This window comes from Bufo gargarizans, chromosome 3 (assembly GCF_014858855.1).
Source record: "Bufo gargarizans isolate SCDJY-AF-19 chromosome 3, ASM1485885v1, whole genome shotgun sequence".
In the NCBI taxonomy this organism is placed as follows: Eukaryota; Metazoa; Chordata; class Amphibia; order Anura; family Bufonidae; genus Bufo; species Bufo gargarizans.
Genome location: NC_058082.1, coordinates 192972884 through 192993424, shown reverse-complemented (window position 1 = coordinate 192993424; position 20541 = coordinate 192972884).

Genomic DNA, 20541 nt, shown 5'->3' with positions numbered 1-20541 from the left:
TTTGTTATGATTTTTTTTTATGCATTAAAAACCCATACAACTTAAAAAAAAAAAAGAAAATTAATGTTTTTTCTATGAAAAATTATCCAGCCGATCGCTTTTGGTCTGATCATAATGAAGCAACGGCCTTATCATCTGGGGTGTGGCAACATTGCCAACACACTCATAGAGGTGATGATCGCTTCATTGTGATACGCAAGCCCCTTCACCAAAACAAGGTAACGATCACGAAGGGGAATTGACACATGTATGTGCCTTTTTTGTTTTTGTTTTGTTTTTGCAGCAACAAGTGCAGCACCAGAGGACAGAAAAATTAGGCATGTACACATGCCTGAAAAATAATGGTATTGTTGCAGCCACTGTTGTAGCAGCGGACGGAAAAATTGATGTTTTCCAGGCAGAAAGGTGACTAAAACATTGTGGCTTGAACCCTAGTTGGTGGCAGAGATTCACAAGTCATCCGGTATGCAGACATTAAATACAGCAGTGTGGGGACCATTTTGAGTCCAAGGCATGTCATCAGGCCTTTTGTTAGTCAAAAGTATTCCCCACTGTCAGTCCCTTCGGGATCCATGCCTCATTCATCTTAATGAAGGTGAGGTAATCAACACTTTTTTGACCGCGGCGACTTCTCTTGTCAGTGATAATGCCTCATGCTGCACTGAAGGTCCTTTCTGACAGGACACTTGAAGCGGGGCACGCCAGAAGTTCTATCGCAAACTGGGTTAGCTCAGACCACAGGTCAAGCCTGCACACCCAGTAGTCAAGGGGTTCATCGCTCCTCAGAGTGTCGATATCTGCAGTTAAGGCGAGGTAGTCTGCTACCTGTCGGTCGAGTTGTTCTCTGAGGCTGGATCCCGAAGAGGACGATCCCGAAGAGGACGATGTCCTCCGTCAACTGTAGTGTCCCACTAGGTAGGGGTGGGCACTACACAAGGGTCAATTGGTGTGCGCGTTACTCCTACTCACAAGGGACAGAAATGTCATATTTAATTGTGCATTTAATATATGTTCTAATGTGTTTGTATATGCAATGTTCCCCTGTATGATGCAATAGCAGGCCTAGTTGGGTGTAGTTAGACATCCCAGACACTAGAGGGAGATAGGGAGCCCCTAGTATAAATGTCCAGGCCCAGACAGGGAGAGTTAGTGCAGAGTCAGGAGTCTGAGAAGACAGACGTTAGAGGGCCTCCTCCTGACATGCAGCTTGATAGCCCTGGCTGCTAGCTATGACCAGGAGGCTAGTGAGGAGACCTAGCCTGCCTGAAGCCAAGAGAGCCTTAGTTAGCTCTGAAGTCACCCCAGTAGCAGGACAGAACCTCCTGGGAGAAACCCACAGTCATTCACCAGACAAGTAAGGATATCACAGGCAAAGATAAGTAACCCTGATGGGCAGATGCATTAGAAAGTAAAGCAAGGATTTAATACCAGAGGAAGATATATATATTTACCAAGGATTTAAGCCACCATTTAGGCATCCGGGCCTTGGGATAGAAAGCCAGACAGGAGTTCTAGAAAGAACAGTGTACGCTATTTCTGAGGAAAGGTACAACCTGATTCTGAGTGCATTGTGGATTTATCCTCTGAGTATCTTGCATAATCAATACCTGCTATCTTGTGGAATAAGCCTGCTTGTAAAGCTGTGATCTAAAATACTGTGTTACCATCTGATGTACAAAGTTGGACTGTTAAGTAAAGCAACGTTTGGTTCATTATACCACCTGTGTACCTCACTTATTCCAACTATCAACCGGTGTGCCACCGTCAAAGGCACTGGCGTCACGAACCTTAAAGGGACCTTGCCCCAGGCACTCAAAATACCCGTAACATCTAGGGCACCTCATCCACCATCAGGCCTGGTCCCTACATACAGAGTGTGCCCCAGAGGAACCGTGTCTACCTCTCCTTCACTGCCACATGCCTGCCCAGAGTTCTCCAATACAGTGAGCAACCCTCGTTTGCCCATAACCGTGACCTCACTTCGCTATACCCTGCAGGTCTGGCGTGTTGCACAACAACACATCTGTAAAGCGTCCTGTCCTTGCTGCCGTGGTCATGGGCCAGGCACTCACTGGCTTGCAACTGCGATTATATTTATTACAGAGAAAAAATAAATTGACTTTAGTTTTATCTGCAAGGTATTGTGACACCCTGTAACGGTATGAGTGGTGGCCTGGCCAATGGCCACAGTACAGTCTGTGGGCCAGACACTCACTGGCTTGCAACTGCGATTATATTTATTACAGAGAAAAAATAAATTGACTCTAGTTTTATCTGCAAGGTATTGTGACACCCTGTATGAATGGTGTGCACACAGTACAGTCTGTGAGCCTGCAGCCTCTCACTGTCTGGCAACTGCGATTATATAAAAAAAAGGACCTTCAAAATCAAGAAAGGGCTCAGGCCCCTCCTGCTCCCTCTTCTGCTGCTGCCTCGGCCTCTTCCTTCGCCTCTGGAGGAACGTTGGCACCTGCCGCCCAGCAAACAGAGGATGTGCCACCAACAACACCACCTCTGTCACCAAGCATCTCCACCATGTCACACGGAAGAGTTCAGCTCTCCATCTCGCAAACCTTTGATAGAAAGCGTAAATTGCCACCTAGCCACCCTCGATCCCTGGCCCTGAATGCCAGCATTTCTAAACTACTGGCCTTTGAAATGCTGTCATTCAGGCTGGTGGAGACAGACAGCTTCAAACAGCTCAGGTCGCTTGCTGTCCCACAGTACGTCGTTCCCAGCCGCCACTACTTTTCCAGGAGAGCCGTGCCCTCCCTGCACAACCAAGTATCAGATAAAATCAAGTGTGCACTGCGCAACTCCATCTGTGGCAAGGTCCATCTAACCACTGATACGTGGACCAGTAAGCACGGCAAGGGACGCTATATCTCCCTAACTGCACACTGGATAAATGTAGTGGCGGCTGGGCCCCAGGCGGAGAGCTGTTTGGCGCACGTCCTTCCGCCGCCAAGGATCGCAGGGCATCATTCTTTGCCTCCTGTTGCCTCCTCTTCATACTCGGCTTCCTCCTCCTCTTCTACCACCTCCTTATCTGGTCAGCGACAGACCTTCACCACCAACTTCAGCACATCCAGGGGTAAACGTCAGCAGGCCATTCTGAAACTGATGTGTTTGGGGGACAGGCCCCACACGGCGCAGGAGTTGTGGCGGGGTATAGAACAACAGACTGACGAGTAGTTGCTGCCAGTGAGTCTCAAGCCCGGCCTTTTGGTGTGCGATAATGGGCGAAATCTCGTTGCAGCTCTGGGACTAGCCGGTTTAACACACATCCCTTGCCTGGCGCATGTGCTGAATTTGGTGGTGCAGAAATTCATTCACAACTACCCCGACATGTCAGAGCTGCTGCGTAAGGTGCGGGCCGTCTGTGCGTGTTTTCATCCTGCCGCCACTCGGCTGTGTGCTCTACAGCGTAACTTCGGCCTTCCCGCTCACCACCTCATATGCGACATGCCCACCAGGTGGAACTCTACCTTGCATATGCTGGAGAGACTGTGCGAGCAGCAGCAGGCCATAGTGGAGTTTCAGCTGCAGCACGCATGGGTGAGTCGCACTGCGGAACAGCACCACTTCACCACCAATGACTGGGCCTCCATGCCCTGTTGCGCTGTTTCGAGTACTCCACCAACATGGCCAGTGGCGATGATGCCGTTATCAGCGTTACAATACCACTTCTATGTCTCCTTGAGAAAACACTTAGGGCGATGATGGAAGATGATGTAGCCCAGGACGAGGAGGAGGAAAAGGGGTCATCTCTAACACTTTCAGGCCAGTCTTTTAGAAGTGGCTCAGAAAGAGTATTTTTGCAACAGCAGAGGCCAGGTACAAATATGGCCAGCTAGGGCCCACTTCTGGAGGAGGAGGAGGAGGAGGATGATGATGAGGAGGAGGATGGGGATGAAGCATGTTCACAGTGGGGTGGCATCCAACGCAGCTCGGGCCCATCACTGGTGCGTGGCTGGGGGGATACGGAGGACGCAGACGATACGCCTCCCACAGAGGGCAGCTTGTCCTTACCTCTGGGCAGCCTAGCACACATGAGCGACTACATGCTGCAGTGCCTGCGCAATGACAGCAGAGTTTCCCACATTTTAACGTGTGCTGACTACTGGGTGGCCACCCTGCTGGATCTCCGACAATGTGCCGTCCTTAATTCCCTCACTGGAGCGTGATCGGAAGATGCGCGACTACAGGCGCATGCTGGTAGAAGCGCTTTTGAGAGCATTCCCGACTGATGCCAGGGGACAAGTGGAAGGGGAGGGGGAAGAGGTCGCCAATGCAGCTGTGTCAGCGCCAGCACCTCAGAAGGCAGGGTTAGCATGGCCGACATGTGGAAAAGCTTTGTCACCTCGCCGCAACAACCAGCCCCAACTGCTAATATGGAGCGTGTTAGCAGGAGGCAGCATTTGAACAACATGGTGGAACAGTACCTGTGCACATGCCTACACATACTGACTGATGGTTCTGCCCCATTCAACTTCTGGGTCTCCAAATTGTCCACATGGCCAGAGCTTGCCCTGTATGCCTTGAAGGTGCTGCAGCCAGTGTACTCTCTGAACGTGTATTTAGCATGGCAGGAGGCGTCATTACAGACAGACGCAGCCGCCTGTCCACAGCCAACGTGGACAAGCTCACGTTCATTAAAATGAACCAGGCTTGGATCCCTCAGGAAATGTCTGTACCTTGTGCATAATAGACAGTTCTAACAGCCTCAACCATCCATTCTTTTATTTATTTTTTATATGTCCCAATATTTTGGGGGATACCCCTATGTAAAAATGCAAACACACATCTGTATTGGCTATCTATTCCTCCTTCGCCGCCGCTTGCACCTAGACCGCCAAGTGAGCCTGCACGGCCACATACACCCATTCACCGCCTCCTCAACCTCTTCTTCCTACATCATTCCTAATTTTAATTTTTTAAGGTCTTTTATGTTTTTTTTATTCATTTCCCTATCCACATTTGTTTGCAAAGCATTTGCCATGCTCTTAAGCACATTTTGCTGACTTTTGCAGCCCTCTAGCTCTTTCCATGACATCCAGGTGTCCACTCAACTCTAGTCTTGATCAATCATAGCCAGCTTTACACAAAGCAGGAGTTTTGACCAATCACAGCCAGCCTCACACACATCAGGGGTTTTGACCAATCACAGCCAGCCTCACACACTGCCTGTGTGGGAAATTCCTTTAGCAGGAGCTGCTGGAATCATTATTCACCAGAGAGAGGAACTGAACAGACACACACTCAACTAAGAGCTGTGTTTTATGAAAGCAGAGAGGCCAGAATAAGTATTTAAAACAGTTATATAATGTTCATATTGTTAATGCAGTGAATATAACTGTATACTGAACCAGTTATATGTGTGTTTACTCACAGTTCCACTAATTGCAAACATACAAATTACAACCATACAATCCAAACAAATTGCATACAAATGTGAACTGCTCATACCAGATCATAAGCAATTGTATAGAAGAAACTACTAACCAAGTAAACTATTGGTTAACCTCAGATATACCTCTCAGAGAGATCATAAAGTGCTTAAATAAATTAAAGTGAGAGTACAGATACTCAAGAGAGAAATATATCCGCCATTTTATGTTGAATGACAAGATTGAACAGTTGAACCACCATCTTATGCATGCTGCCATTTTATGATACTTTATTTAACACGTGTTATGTACATGGACTACCTGTTGCGGAGGCAGCAGTCTTATATATGAAAAAAAGTTGAAGTTAATAAAGAAGTTATTTCAAGCATTTGGTGTGCTCTTTAAACCTACTGTTCCATAGAATGGCGCTAGAGGAATTACAGAGTAATAGACAGTCTGGTTAGACTAAAAGGTCAGAGATATCAAAATTCTTCTAATGCCACTTCATTGTGCTGCGCCTGCCTAACTGATGTGTGCCAGAGTTGTCCTCGGATGAGTGGGAGTCCGGGAGCCCCCGGGAAACCTATGTGCCATCATTCCCAGATCCTTATCCGTGAGTAGGCCAGCTGCCAAAACTAATGTCCCTTATGGGGAAAAAAAGGCAATTGACTTAATGGACTCTGAGCCACTGGCTGGTGATGGACTCCTTGTTATTGTTTTGTGGTAGTTCTCCATGCCACTTAGGGACCCACTACCCCTTTAAAGGACTCTCTCATGGACTATAGTGGTACTGCAATAGTTCCAGTTGCTGACGGTTGCGCCATTAAATCCCTTTTTACCCCCTTTTCAGGTTTCCTGAGATTCTAAATCAAGTTACCACAATGTTTTAAGTCGTGCTCAGAAAGACATTTTTTTGTGTTTAATCCTATGCAATGCACACTTTGCACTTTAATAAAGCTATTGGATTACAAATATTTGTAACCCAAATCAGGCATGGAATTTGTCTTAGAGGACTCTGTCATGGACTTTATTGCCTCATTCTAAGATCAACGCCATTTTTGTCACCGTCAAGCAAAGAAGTTACAACAACCAATGTCCTATTGAGTCATGAGAACCAGACAAAAAAGTTATATGTGATATTTCATAATGTGTATTGGTAGGCATAACCCTTTGCTTATATTAGGTTATTGAAGTGATATAATAGTACTTTGCAATGATGATTTTATACACATGTGTGTTTGTGGCGCATGTTTTATATTTTGCAGGTGACGGTGTATAAATCCACAGTGTCTAGCAAGATAAATGCAGAGGACGGCTTATCTTAAAGCAGAAGGGAATGCAGTGTCCCACTACATGCCAAACGTGGGCACTTTAAACTTCTGTAGATGTTATGTCAATGTTAGTGTTGAGCGGCATGTCCCATATTCGAATTCGCGAAATTTCGCGAATATTCGAAAGAATATTCGTAAAATATTTGCGAATATTCGAATTCGTTATTATTTCGCATATGCGATAATTCGAATTTTCGCATCACATAATACATATTATGCTATGCAAAATTCGCATGTGCGCTAATGAAATCGCCTTACGAAGATTCGCAACTCAATTCAATCACTAATGTATGAATGCAAAGCCCTTTGCCTCTGTTCTGGGACAAGTGTAGATATTCGCATGTGCGCTAATAAAATCGCCTTACGAAGATTCGCACCTCAATCACTTTCTAGGCAATGTGAGTAAGATCTGAGCTTTTGGACTTTTGGGAATCAATCGAGGTACAGTGGGGGGTGATGACAGTAGTTGACAGAGTACAGATCAATGTAATCTGTAAGGTGGAAACTAAAATAAAAAATACGAATATTCGTAAATCGAATTTTACGAAGTTCGAAATATTTGCGAATATGGTGCTATACTATATGAATGCACAGGCCTTTGCCTCTCTGTTCTGGGGACAAGTGTAGATATTCGCATTTGCGTTAATAAAATCGCCTTACGAAGATTCGCAACTCAATTCAATCACTAATGTATGAATGCAAAGCCCTTTGCCTCTGTTCTGGGACAAGTGTAGATATTTGCATGTGCGCTAATAAAATCGCCTTACGAAGATTCGCACCTCAATCACTTTCTAGGCAATGTGAGACTTTTGGGAATCAATCGAGATACAGTGGGGGGTGATGACAGTAGTTGACAGAGTACAGATCAATGTAATCTGTAAGGTGGAAAATAAAATAAAAAATAGGAATATTCGTAAATCGAATTTTACGAAGTTCTAAGTATTCGCGAATATGGTGCTATACTATATGAATGCACAGGCCTTTGCCTCTCTGTTCTGGGGACAAGTGTAGATATTCGCATTTGCGTTAATAAAATCGCCTTACGAAGATTCGCAACTCAATTCACTAATGTATGAATGCAAAGCCCTTTGCCTCTGTTCTGGGACAAGTGTAGATATTCGCATGTGCGCTAATAAAATCGCCTTACGAAGATTCGCAACTCAATTCACTAATGTATGAATGCAAAGCCCTTTGCCTCTGTTCTGGGACAAGTGCCGATATTCGCATGTGCGCTAATAAAATCGCCTTACTAAGATTCGCGCCTCAATCACTTTCTAGGCAATGTGAGTAAGATCTGAGATTTTGGACCTTTGGGAAACAATCAATTATATGTGTACTGTAATTTTGTGGAAAAAAATAATAAAAATCGAATATTCGTTTTTACGAATATATAGCACTATATTCGAAATATTCGCGAAATCGCGAAGTTGCGATATTCGCGAAAAAAAATCGCTTTTCGAATATTCGCGCTCAACACTAGTCAATGTATGGCTGTGTAAACTGTAAATTTCTTATAACAGGCTGTTTTAGATGAGTGTGTCATTGCAACTATTCGCCCCTGGGTGGTACTGGTACCTCATATATAAATCTGAGGGTGTGCTAATGCAGAGAAGGTCAGTAAGACAGGAGAACTGAAGGAAGGAAGGAAGTTATGGGTGAGGAGGTGAACAGGAAAAGTCCAATATGTAGCTGCCACTTTAGCGCCTTGGCCCTGATCAAGCTGAGGGAGTGTGGGCAAATCTCTTACAGCTACCTAGCACAGATCAGTGAGTCAATGTATGGATATAGAGCAAGACTAGTGGAGATAAGAGCAGTATTAGCTTATGGACTCCACAGCACCAGACGACTAAGCGCAAAGTTGTCCATTACCACATGCCTCTATGTACATTGTGGATCAGAGTTTATGAAAGCATCCTGCACAAATAATGGAGCAGAGGTTTTTGCCTGCCGTTAGGGAGACCGCCCTGTGGATTGCTAATTACAAGTAAGAAGTTATTATGTTTAGTAACTGAGTCCTAGAGTGTGAACCAATCCTAGACAGATATAGAGAGAAGGAGAACTCCTCAAGTTACAATTGCCAAGCCTGTTACAAGGATTAGAGCCGAACACATATTTGGATTATTATTTTTACTATCTAAATGAACTGTACTGACTACCCTGAGACAATTGATTGAGTAAAGTTCTGTTGTTTACAACCATTGACTCCTCATCCTTCCTACCACCATCTTTTGCACCTAACGGTGCTGGCGTCACAAACACCAAGGACCCTGCCGCCAAGGCACCTCAAAAAAAGTCCATTCCACTCAGGGCACCTTAAACACCACCTGGTGAGCGCTGCTAACCGCGAGTAAAACTACCACTACCCCCATCGGCCCACTGTAGCTCACATGTTGTCCCTGCAGACCCGGTCGCTGCATTTAGAACAGAAAGTGGGCCAGTCCTTGAGCCTGTTGTTCTCTGCCAAAGTGCACGGCAGCGTTGATGTGTGGAGATGTAAATACGGTCAAGGACAATATATGTCCTTTACAGACCAATGGGTAAATGTGGTTCCTGCCCAACCACACCAACAACTTGGCCAGGTGATGCCGCTTCTACCTCCTGGCTTTCTCTTCGACAACGCAAAATTGGAACCATCATGACCGACAATGGGAAAAACATGATGTCGGCGCTGCGTCAAGGAGGGATGTGCCATGCACCCTGCATGGTGCACGTGTTCAATCTGGTTTCAAAGCGGTTCCTGAAGTCCTCTGCCCATCTGCAAGACATCCTGAAAATGGCCAGGAAACTTTCCATGCTCTTCAGCCACTCATAAACCGCAAAGCACACCCTTCTTGAGCTGCAGCGGCAGAACGGGATTCCCCAACACAGGCTGATATGCGATGTTTCCACCAATTGGAATTCCACACTCCATATGTTGGACTGATTATATGAACAGAGAAGGCCATAAATAGAGATGAGTGAATTTTTCAAAAACTGCTATTTCCTGGTTGAACAGAGCCTTTATAGTGGTGTAAAACACTGTGCCTTGCAGTAACATGCATAGGTAGTCTGCTCTGGTAGTAAATTAATACTGTGAGTCAGAATGACATTCAGATGACAGGCTTCGCTCTTAGAATCACTGCACACTTTACTTATTTGGGCACTCACGGGGCCAAAACTGACCAAATAACTCAAGTATGAACTCAGCCTTACAAGTCGATATTAGCGCTAAGAAGAAGCACACTCCTTTTACACAGTCATCAGCTGATTCCACATAGATGTCTACAGAACCTGTTCTATTAAACGCTTATACAAGTAGAGCTCCCCGACAGAGTGGAGAGGTTGTCAGCAGGAAGTTTGTGTTGATGTCACAGATTATTTTGCCCTTCCTCTGATCCATCAGAATAATAACCCCCAAAAAACGGATCCTGTCTGTTGAGCATCCGCCTTCTCTCGGTCAGCATTTGGTCAGTAATCCCTCAGTATTTCTAATGCCCAAAAAAACTGGAGTGGATCCAAAACAGATGACCAAGTTATAAGACTATTCAAGAACCGTGGGTTGCTGGTCAAGACACAACTGCTAGCTGACACTTGAAACTCAGGCCTCTCTAAGTGACGCCTGTTGCCTTGGCCCCTTACTCTGCTGCGACCTCTGCCTGTGCCAGAAACATTTAGGCCTCTGCCACTCCCCTGTGCAGGGCCTGGCACTCTGTCTGACATACTGTTAGTAATATCAGGAAGTATTACTTTACTGAGAGAGTAGTGGATGCATGGAATAGCCTTCCTGCAGAAGTGGTAGCTGCAAATACAGTGAAGGAGTTTAAGCATGCGTGGGATAGGCATAAGGCCATCCTTCATATAAGATAGGGCCAGCGGCTATTCATAGTATTTAGTATATTGGGCAGACTAGATGGGCCAAATGGTTCTTATCTGCCAACACATTCTATGTTTCTAGGTTTCTGTTAGATCAAATAAATAAATAAAAGGAAATTAAAATACCCCCAAAAAGTCTGTAATTTTCTCACTTGACCACACAAAGGCTAATAAGCCCTTTTTTACCCACTAATACAAAAAAATATATATATATATATTTTGCGACTAATACACCACGAAAGGGCTTTAGAACATATAACTGCACCGGTGAATGGCAAATAGGCCTTTATTTTTTTTCCACTTATACACTCCACAGAATGCTTCAGAAAATATATCTGCACCGCTGAACGGCAAATAGGCCCTTATTTTTTTCCACTTATACACGCTACAGAAGGCTTTAGAACATATAACTGTACCACTGAACGGCACCGATATAGTCACGATTGCGCAAATTGGCAATTAATGATGAGCATATTTTTGTGCAATACATGCAACTTCACAATTTAGAAGGTCTGACTACTGATTGGTGCACTAATGACTTACTAGGATGGAAGATCCCTTCAGTCATACACAACCACTCTAAACCACCCACCGCCTGAATAAACACAGGACAACTTCTTGATGGAAAATTAGCCTTTGCGGCCCTATTTATTTAGACAACATATTAACCAATATATACACTCACCTAAAGAATTATTAGGAACACCATACTAATACGGACCCCCTTTTGCCTTCAGAACTGCCTTAATTCTACGTGGCATTGATTCAACAAGGTGCTGATAGCATTCTTTAGAAATGGTGTCCTAAATTGATAGGATAGCATCTTGCAGTTGATGGAGATTTGAGGGATGCACATCCAGGGCATGAAGCCCCCCTTTAAACCACATCCCAAAGATGCTCTATTGGGTTGAGATCTGGAGACTGTGGGGGCCATTTTAGTACAGTGAGCTCATTGTCATGTTCAAGAAACCAATTTGAAATGATTCGAGCTTTGTGACATGGTGCATTATCCTGCTGGAAGTAGCCATCAGAGGATGGGTACATGGTGGTCATGAAGGGATGGACATGGTCAGAAACAATGCTCAGGTAGCCCGTGGCATTTAAACGAGGGCCAATTGGCACTAAGGAGCCTAAAGTGTGCCCAGAAAACATCCCCCACACCATTACACCACCACCAGCAGCCTGCACAGTGGTAACAAGGCATGATGGATACATGTTCTCATTCTGTTTATGCAAAATTCAGACTCTACCATTTGAATGTCTCAACAGAAATCGAGACTCATCAGACCAGGCAACATTTTTCCAGTCTTCAACAGTCCAATTTTGGTGAGCACGTGCAAATTGTAGCCTCTTTTTCCTATTTGTAGTCGAGATGAGTGGTACCTGGTGGGGTCTTCTGCTGTTGTAGCCCATCTGCCTCAAGGTTGTGCGTGTTGTGACTTCACAAATGCTTTGCTGCATACCTCGGTTGTAACGAGTGGTTATTTCAGTCAACGTTGCTCTTCTATCAGCTTGAATCAGTCGGCCCATTCTCCTCTGACCTCTAGCATCAACAAGGCATTTTCGCCCACAGGACTGCCGCATACTGGATGTTTTTCCCTTTTCTCCCCATTCTTTGTAAACCCTATAAATGGTTGTGCGTGAAAATCCCAGTAACTGAGCAGACTGTGAAATACTCAGACCGGCCCGTCTGGCACCAACAACCATGCCACGCTCAAAATTGCTTAAATCACCTTTCTTTCCCATTCTGACATTCAGTTTGGAGTTCAGGAGACTGTCTTGACCACGACCACAACCCTACATGCATTGAAGCAACTGCCATGTGATTGGTTGACTAGATAATCGCATTAATGAGAAATAGAACAGGTGTTCCTAATAATTCTTTAGGTGAGTGTATATACCATGTAACACAATCATAAACACAGAACATAACAAAATACAGGTGATAGGATCCTAGAAGGCAACCAGGCAAGCAGTTTCGTCACTCTCCACACCTCGATTCCTCGTCCCACCTTACCCTTGGCCGCGGTCACCGACCCAAGGGCACCAATCCATAATACCAGATACCCCTGCAGGCCCTTTTGCCCAACAGGAGCCCAAACCACCAGCTTGCCGAACTTCCTGAGATGCACGCTCCAACTTGTCATGCACCTCTTAAACCTTGCAGTGCCTTCCAGGACCCTCCATTAACATGCCTCACACACAAACAAATAATCCTAACCGAAATTCCCCCCAAAAAACACAACAAAGTTAAATAAATAGGTAATTAAATAAATAAATAGGGTGGGTGGGAGGGAAACTTCACCTATTCACACTGGACGCTGGTGGAGGGGTCCCTCCCCCTCCCCAGGTTATATACAGCCCGCAAATCCCAGATCCACCCCTTTTCCTCCCCCCCTGCCCTAACCATCCACAATCAGCTTTAACCCTTTCCTGACTTCAACTTCCCCCTAAGTCAAGCTACACTACACTATGGCTGCGCCCCGCTCCACTGCTCTCAGTATTGTCAAACTACCTAACACCCTGCACTGGAACCTATCAGCTACACTATATCACTATCAAACCTACACTGACTATCTCCCACTAACTATCTTTATTATATATATAATCTAACGATCTAATGTAATTAAACAGTAAAGCACAGAGCACAGCAATGACACTGCTGTCTCTCTCAGAACTCCATAAAACTACAGAAAATGTATGCTGGGGTAAGGCAACTTTCCTATTGGTTGCTAGGGATGTTGTTAAGCTCAGACAATGACATTACAGCCTTCTCATTGGCCCACAAGCAAGAAGGGAGGTTACTGATGGAAAAAAAAATCTAAAATATTCAAGTATACGAATATATGGCACTATATTTTAAATATTCGCAAATTCTCAAAGTGGCGATATTCACGATTAAAATTAGTGATTCTAATATTCGCACCCAACACTATTCATTAGCACAAAGCACCAGGAAATTTTGATTTGTGGTGAATCGAGTTCCTTTGCAGGTGTTCCTATGTTGAATTACTGGATTTTATCTGTAGATTTAATAAAGCTTGAAAATATTTGGTGCTGGAATTTTTTCTGTGTTTGTCAGATTCCCCCCCCCCCCCAATTGTCCATGCACATGAGGAGTTCTGAATACATTAACCTGTTCAAGCGACAGCCTGTTTGGAACAAATGTCAGAGCCCCATTTTTCTAATCTGACGTGTCACTTATGTGATATTCATTTTGGAACACTTATCCAAGCCATTATGAAACTACACCCCTCAAGTTATTCAAAACTGATTTTACAAACTTTGTTAACCTTTTAGGTGTTCCACAAGAATTAAAGGAAAATGGAGGGGAAATTTTAAAATTTAATTTTTTGGGGCAGATTATCTATTTAAATCCATTTTCCTGGAACACATCAAGGGTTAACTGCCAAAGAAACCTCAATATTTATTAACCTGATTCTGCAGTTTAAAGAAACCCCCCAGTATGTGGTCGTAAACTGCTGTATGGGCACACGGCAGGGCGCAGAAGAAAAGGAGCGTCATGTTGCTAACAGAGGGCAGCTTTAGCTGGAATTGTTTTTAGGTGTCATGTCACATTTGAAGAGACCCTGAGGTACCCCTAAAAAGAAAACCCCCAAAAGTGACCACATTTTGGAAACTACCACCCTCAAGAAATACATTTAGTGGTGATGTGAATGCTTTGACCCAACAAGCTTTTCATAGAATTTAGAAACAGATGGCTGTGAAAATGAAAAATTAACTTTTATTTCCAAAATAAAGTTGTTTAAGCCCCAGATTTTTCATTTTCACAATGGGTAACAGAAGAAAATGCACCGCACAATTTGTTATGCATTTTTTCCTGAATACGGCAACACCTCATACGTGGTCTTAAACCGTTTTTGGGAACGGCAGCATTCAGAAGGGAAGGAGCGGCATCGGGATTTTTTAACATGTAATTTGCTGAAATTAGTTTAGGGCCCATAACATTTGTAATTTTTCACCATTGTAGCTGTGTGGGGATTTGTTTTTTTGTGAAACTGGCTGTAGTATATTCCGGCTACATATGTCTTTTTGATCACTTTTTATATTTTTTTTTGTGGGGGCGAAGTGGGCAAAAAATGGAAATTCTGTCAGTGTTTTTTATTTTTATTTTTTATGGGGCTCCTCTTGTGGTAAATATTATTTGATTATTTTATTCTGTAGGTTGATTTGGTTATGGAGATACCAAAGGTATGTAGTTTTTTTATGTTTTACTATACACACTGCACTGTTGCTGTTTTTTCTAGTGAAAGCGTATAGGGACGTATGACAGTAAAAAAAATATATATATTATCAGTGCATTACTTCAGTTAATTCTGGTAAAAGCGTATAGGCGTGTATTTCAGTAAAAAAGAAAAATATATACGCACTGTTTCAGATATTTCTGGTGAAAGCGTATAGGGGAGTATTACAGTGAAAAAGAAAAATATATTCTCAGTGCATTTCTGCAGTTAATTTTGTGAAAGCGTATTGAAAGGTGCATATTTTAGTAAAATAAGAAAAATATATACGCACTACACTTTTGCAGTTATTTCTGGTGAAAGCATATAGGGGCGTATTTCAATAAAATAAGAAAAATATATACGCACTTGACTGTTGCAGTTATTTCTGGTAAAAGCGTATAGGGGCGTATTTCAGTCCAACAAGAAAAATATATACGCATTGCACTGTTGCAGTTATTTCTGGTAAAAGCGTATAGGGGCATATTTCAGTAAAATAAAAATATATATACGCACTGCACTGTTGCAGTTATTTCTAGTGAAAGCGTATAGGGACGTATTACAGTAAAAAAATAAAAATATATTCTCAGTGCATTTCGCTAGTTAATTCTGATGAAAGCATATAGGAGTGTAATTCAGTAAAATAAAAAAATATATACGCACTGCACTGTTGCAGTTATTTCTAGTGAAAGCATATAGGGATGTATTACAGTAAAATAAGAAAACTATATACGCACTGCACTCTTGCAGTTATTTCTGGTGAAAGCGTATAGGGGTGTATTACAGTAAAAAAAGAAAATATATTCTCAGTGCATTTCTTCAGTTATTTCTGTTGAAAGCGTATAGGGGCTGTGGGGTTTTGCTCTGGTAGACAGGCTAACGGACACAGTATAGAGGCAATCACAAAGTCTTAAACAGTTCAGTGTTCATTCACACATAAGGAAACACAAAATGACCGTTCACAGTCTTGGTCTTTGTTCACACCATGCAATGTCCATAGAATAAAATCTTCACCTGGTTAGCGGTCTTTCTCCCAGCCGTCCACAGCAGGCTTTAGGTGCCTGTTTTCCAGCCTTTAGCACGGCACCAATTCACAGATCCCAAAACAGAGTCTCCAAAGCGTCCCTGTCAGATGATGGATCATCCATACCCAGCTGAGACTGCTGGTTGGGTTTTATATAGGCCAATAAAGACCTGTCCTGGAGTGTGGGGAGCAGCTACCCACCCAGCACTTTGGCTACTCCCAGTAAGAGCCAGCCCGGATTGGCTTTACAGCCATACTAACAACAGACAGTGTCAATCAGCACTAGCTGCAGCTGACACTTATAACTACCTGCTCTTACCTCACCGAGGCCAGGAAACTCGGTGACAATACCTTCCATCAATGACGGCCCCTTGAACCTTCCTACTACAGTAAAAAAGAAAAATATATACGCATTTCACTGGTGCACTTATTTGTGGCAAAAGCGTTCAGTGGCCTATTTTAGTACTGAAATAAAAATATACACACACTTCACTGGTGCATTTACTTCTGCTGAAAGAGTTTACTGGCCAATTTCAGTACATACTGGCCTATTTCAGTACAAAAAGAAAATATATTCTCACTTCACGTTGGCAGTTATATGTGTTGAAAGCATGGCTGGGAGTCAGCAGGGTGGCAGCCATGAGAGGTCAGTAGCCAAACGTGCCTGGGGTAGAGCACCTGCTTTGCAGCAGCCTACCTACCCAGGAAGTAGTAGTGCAGGGGTTCATCGAAGTAGCGGCGGTAGCAGTCAGTCAGTGCGGGTATATGTGTTATTTTGTATTTCAGTACAAACAGAAAAATACATTCTCATTTAACATCGGCGGCGGTTATATGTGTTGAAGGACTTTAGTGGGCTATTTCAGTACAAAATGAACAATACGTTCTCAGTTCACGTCGGCAGCGGTTATATGTGTTGAAAGCGTTTAGTGGCCTATTTGAGTTCAAACAGAAAAATATATTCTCAGTTCACGTTGGCGGTTATATGTGTTGAAAGCATGGCTGGGAGTCAGCAGGGTGGCAGCAGTGGGAGGTCGGGAGCCAAATGTGCCCGGGGTAGAGCACCTGCTTTGCAGCAGCCTACCTACTCGGGAAGTAGTGGTGGACGGGTTCACGGAAGTAGCAGCGGTAGCAGTGAGTCAGTGTGACAGTTAAATGTGGTAAAATCTTTATTGAAGTATTTCAGTAGAAAAACAAAATTCTTTCAGTGGTAAAATCTCTATGATGTCTACATGATAAATCTTCTGCGTGGGAGCTTCACACTTTCAAAATAATACTTCAGCGGAGTGAATGGATGCCGGATTACCGGGACTCTCCATGACCTTCCCAGGAGCTGCTGTCGGGAGCAGCGGTTCATTTCTGAGTCGTCCGTATAGTGCGGGGGGAATCCGAAGATCCTTTCCATCTCCATGCTCCATTATATATGTGGTAAAATCTTTATTGAAGTATTTTGGTGGAAAAAATAATTTTATTCAGCGTTCAGCGCTGCACTTACAGTGGGATGCGAAAGTTTGGGCAACCTTGTTAATTGTCATGATTTTCCTGTATAAATCGTTGGTTGTTACAATAAAAAATGTCAGTTAAATATATCATATAGGAGACACACACAGTGATATTTGAGAGGTGAAATTAAGTTTATTGGATTTATAGAAAGTGTGCTTTAATTGTTTAAACAAAATTAGGCAGGTGCATAAATTTGGGCACCACAAAAAAGAAATGAAATCAATATTTAGTAGATCCTCCTTTTGCAGAAATTACAGCATCTAAACGCTTCCTGTAGGTTCCAATAGTCTGGATTCTGGTTGAAGGTATTTTGGACCATTCCTCTTTACAAAACATCTTTAGTTCATTCAAGTTTGATGGCTTCCGAGCAGGGACAGCTCTCTTTAAGTCACACCACAGATTTTCAATTATATTAAGGTCTGGGGACTGAGATGGCCATTCCAGAATGTTGTACTTATTCCTCTGCATAAATGCCTTAGTGGATTTTGAGCAGTGTTTAGGGTCGTTGTCTTGTTGAAAGATCCAGCCCCGGCGCAGCTTCAGCTTTGTCACTGATTCCTGGACATTGGTCTCCAGAATCTGCTGATACTGAGTGGAATCCATGCGTCCCTTAACTTTGACAAGATTCCCAGTCCATGCACTGGCCACACAGCCCCACAGCATGATGGAACCACCACCATATTTTACTGTAGGTAGCAGATGTTTTTCTTGGAATGCTGTGTTCTTTTTCCTCCATGCATAACGCCCCATGTTATGGCCAAATAACTCAATTTTAGTTTCATCAGTCCACAGCACCTTATTCCAAAATGAAGCTGACTTGTCCAAATGTGCTTTAGCCCACCTCAAGCGGCACTTTTTGTGCTGTGGGCAGAGTAAAGGCTTCCTCTGCATCACTCTCGCATACAGCATCTCCTTGTGTAAAGTGCGCCGAATGGTTGAACGATGCACAGTGACTTCATCTGCAGCAAGATGATGTTGTAGGTCTTTGGTGCTGGTCTGTGGGTTGACTCTCACTGTTCTCACCATTCGTCGCTCCTGTCTATCCGAGATTTTTCTTGGTCTGCCACTTCGAGCCTTAACTTGAACTGAACCTGTGGTCTTCCATTTCCTCAATATGTTCCTAACTGTGACAACAGACAGCTGAAATCTCTGAGACAGCTTTCTGCTTCCTGCCCATAAACCATGATGGTGAACAATCTTTGTCTTCAGGTCATTTGAAAGTTGTTTTGAGACCCCCATGTTGCTACTCTTCATAGAAAATTAAAAGAGGAGGGAAACTTAAAATTGACCCCCTTAAATACTCTTTCTCATAATTGGATTAACCTGTGTATGTAGGTCAGAGGTCACTGAGCTTACTAAGCCAATTTGAGTTCCAATAATTAGTTCTAAAGGTTTTGGAATCAATAAAATGACAACAGTGCCCAAATTTATGCACCTGCCTAATTTTGTTTAAACAATTATAGCACACTTTCTGTAAATCGAATAAACCTCATTTCACTTCTCAAATATCACTGTGTGTGACTCTTATATGATATATTTAACTGACATTTTTTATCGTAACAACCAACGATTTATACAGGAAAATCATGACGATTAACAAGGTTGCCCAAACTTTCGCATCCCACTGTATATGCGTTAAAATCTTTTGTGAATTATTTCGGTGTAAAAACTAATTTCATTCAGCGTTCAGCGCTGCAGTTATATGTGGTAAAATCTTTTATTAATTATTTTGGTGGAAAAGCAAATTTCCACCTCCTTAATTAACTTCCTCCTCTCTTCATTCTCATCCTCAACACACACACACTGACTTGATACCCCCACCCAGCTATTTATATGAGTGGTGCCAGCCACACCTAGGGGCGAATAAAGGTAAATGACATTGCCAGCCTGTTAAAAGGGAATTACAGCATGATACCACAATACTTTTTATATGACATTTAGCAACAGTTTAAAGTGCCAACATATAGCACATAGTGGGACACTGCATCAAGATGAATCAGGCGTGGATTGGCCAGGATTTCTACACATCAATGCCGATCAGACTAGATCATCCATGGTGCCACACCAACAATTTGACAAAAGACACCGGTTTGTTCTGGCTACTATTCTGATGCTGTTACCCATCTCTGATGCTAATTGCTCCTTCTATCACCCACCATCTTCAGCAGGTACTGGTATTGCCACCAACCTCCACAGTATGTCACCTTGCCACTCTGTGGCTTTATGATGCTGCCGCCACCCCCAGATTCTGTCCTTGTGCCACGCTATGGCCTCCTCCTGATGCTGTTGCTGCCGCCACCTCCAGACTCTGTCATTATGCCACTCTGTGGCCTACTCATGCTGCCGCCACCTCCAGACTTTGTCATTGTGCCGCTCTTTGGTCTCCCCATGCTGCTGACACCTCCAGACTCTGTCATTGTGCCACTCTGTGGCCTCCTCCTGATGCTGCTGCTACCGCCACCTCCAGACTCTTTCATCTGTCATTGTTCCACTCTGTGGCCTACTCCTGATGCTGCTGCCGCCACCTCCAGACTCTGTCATTATGCCACTCTGTGGCCTACTCATGCTGCCGCCACCTCCAGACTTTGTCATTGTGCCACTCTGTGGCCTCCTCCTGATGCTGCTGCTACCGCCACCTCCAGACTCTTTCATCAGTCATTGTGCCACTCTGTGGTCTCCTCATGCTGCTACCACCTTCACACTCTGTGATTGTGCCACTCTGAGGCCTCCTCCTGATGCTGCTGCCACCACATCCAGACTCTGTCATTGTGCCACTTTGTGGCCTACTCACACTGCTGCCACCTCCACACTCTGTCATTGTGCCACTCTGTGGCCTCCTCCTGATGTTGCCACCTCCAGACTCTGTCATTGTGCCGCTCTGTGGTCTCCTCATGCTGCTGCCACCGCCACATTCTGTCATTGTGCCACTCTGTGGCCTCCTCCTGATGCTGCTGCCTCCACCTCCAGACTCTGTCGCCACATCCAGACTCTGTCATTGTGCCACTTTGTGGCCTTCTCATACTGCTGCCACCTCCACACTCTGTCATTGTGCCACTCTGAGGCCTCCTCCTGATGCTGCTGCCGCCACCTCCAGGCTCTGTCATTGTGCCACTCTGTGGCCTACTCCTGATGCTGCTACTGCCGCCACCTCCAGACGCTGTCATTATGCCACTCTGTGGCCTACTCATGCTGCTGCCACCTCC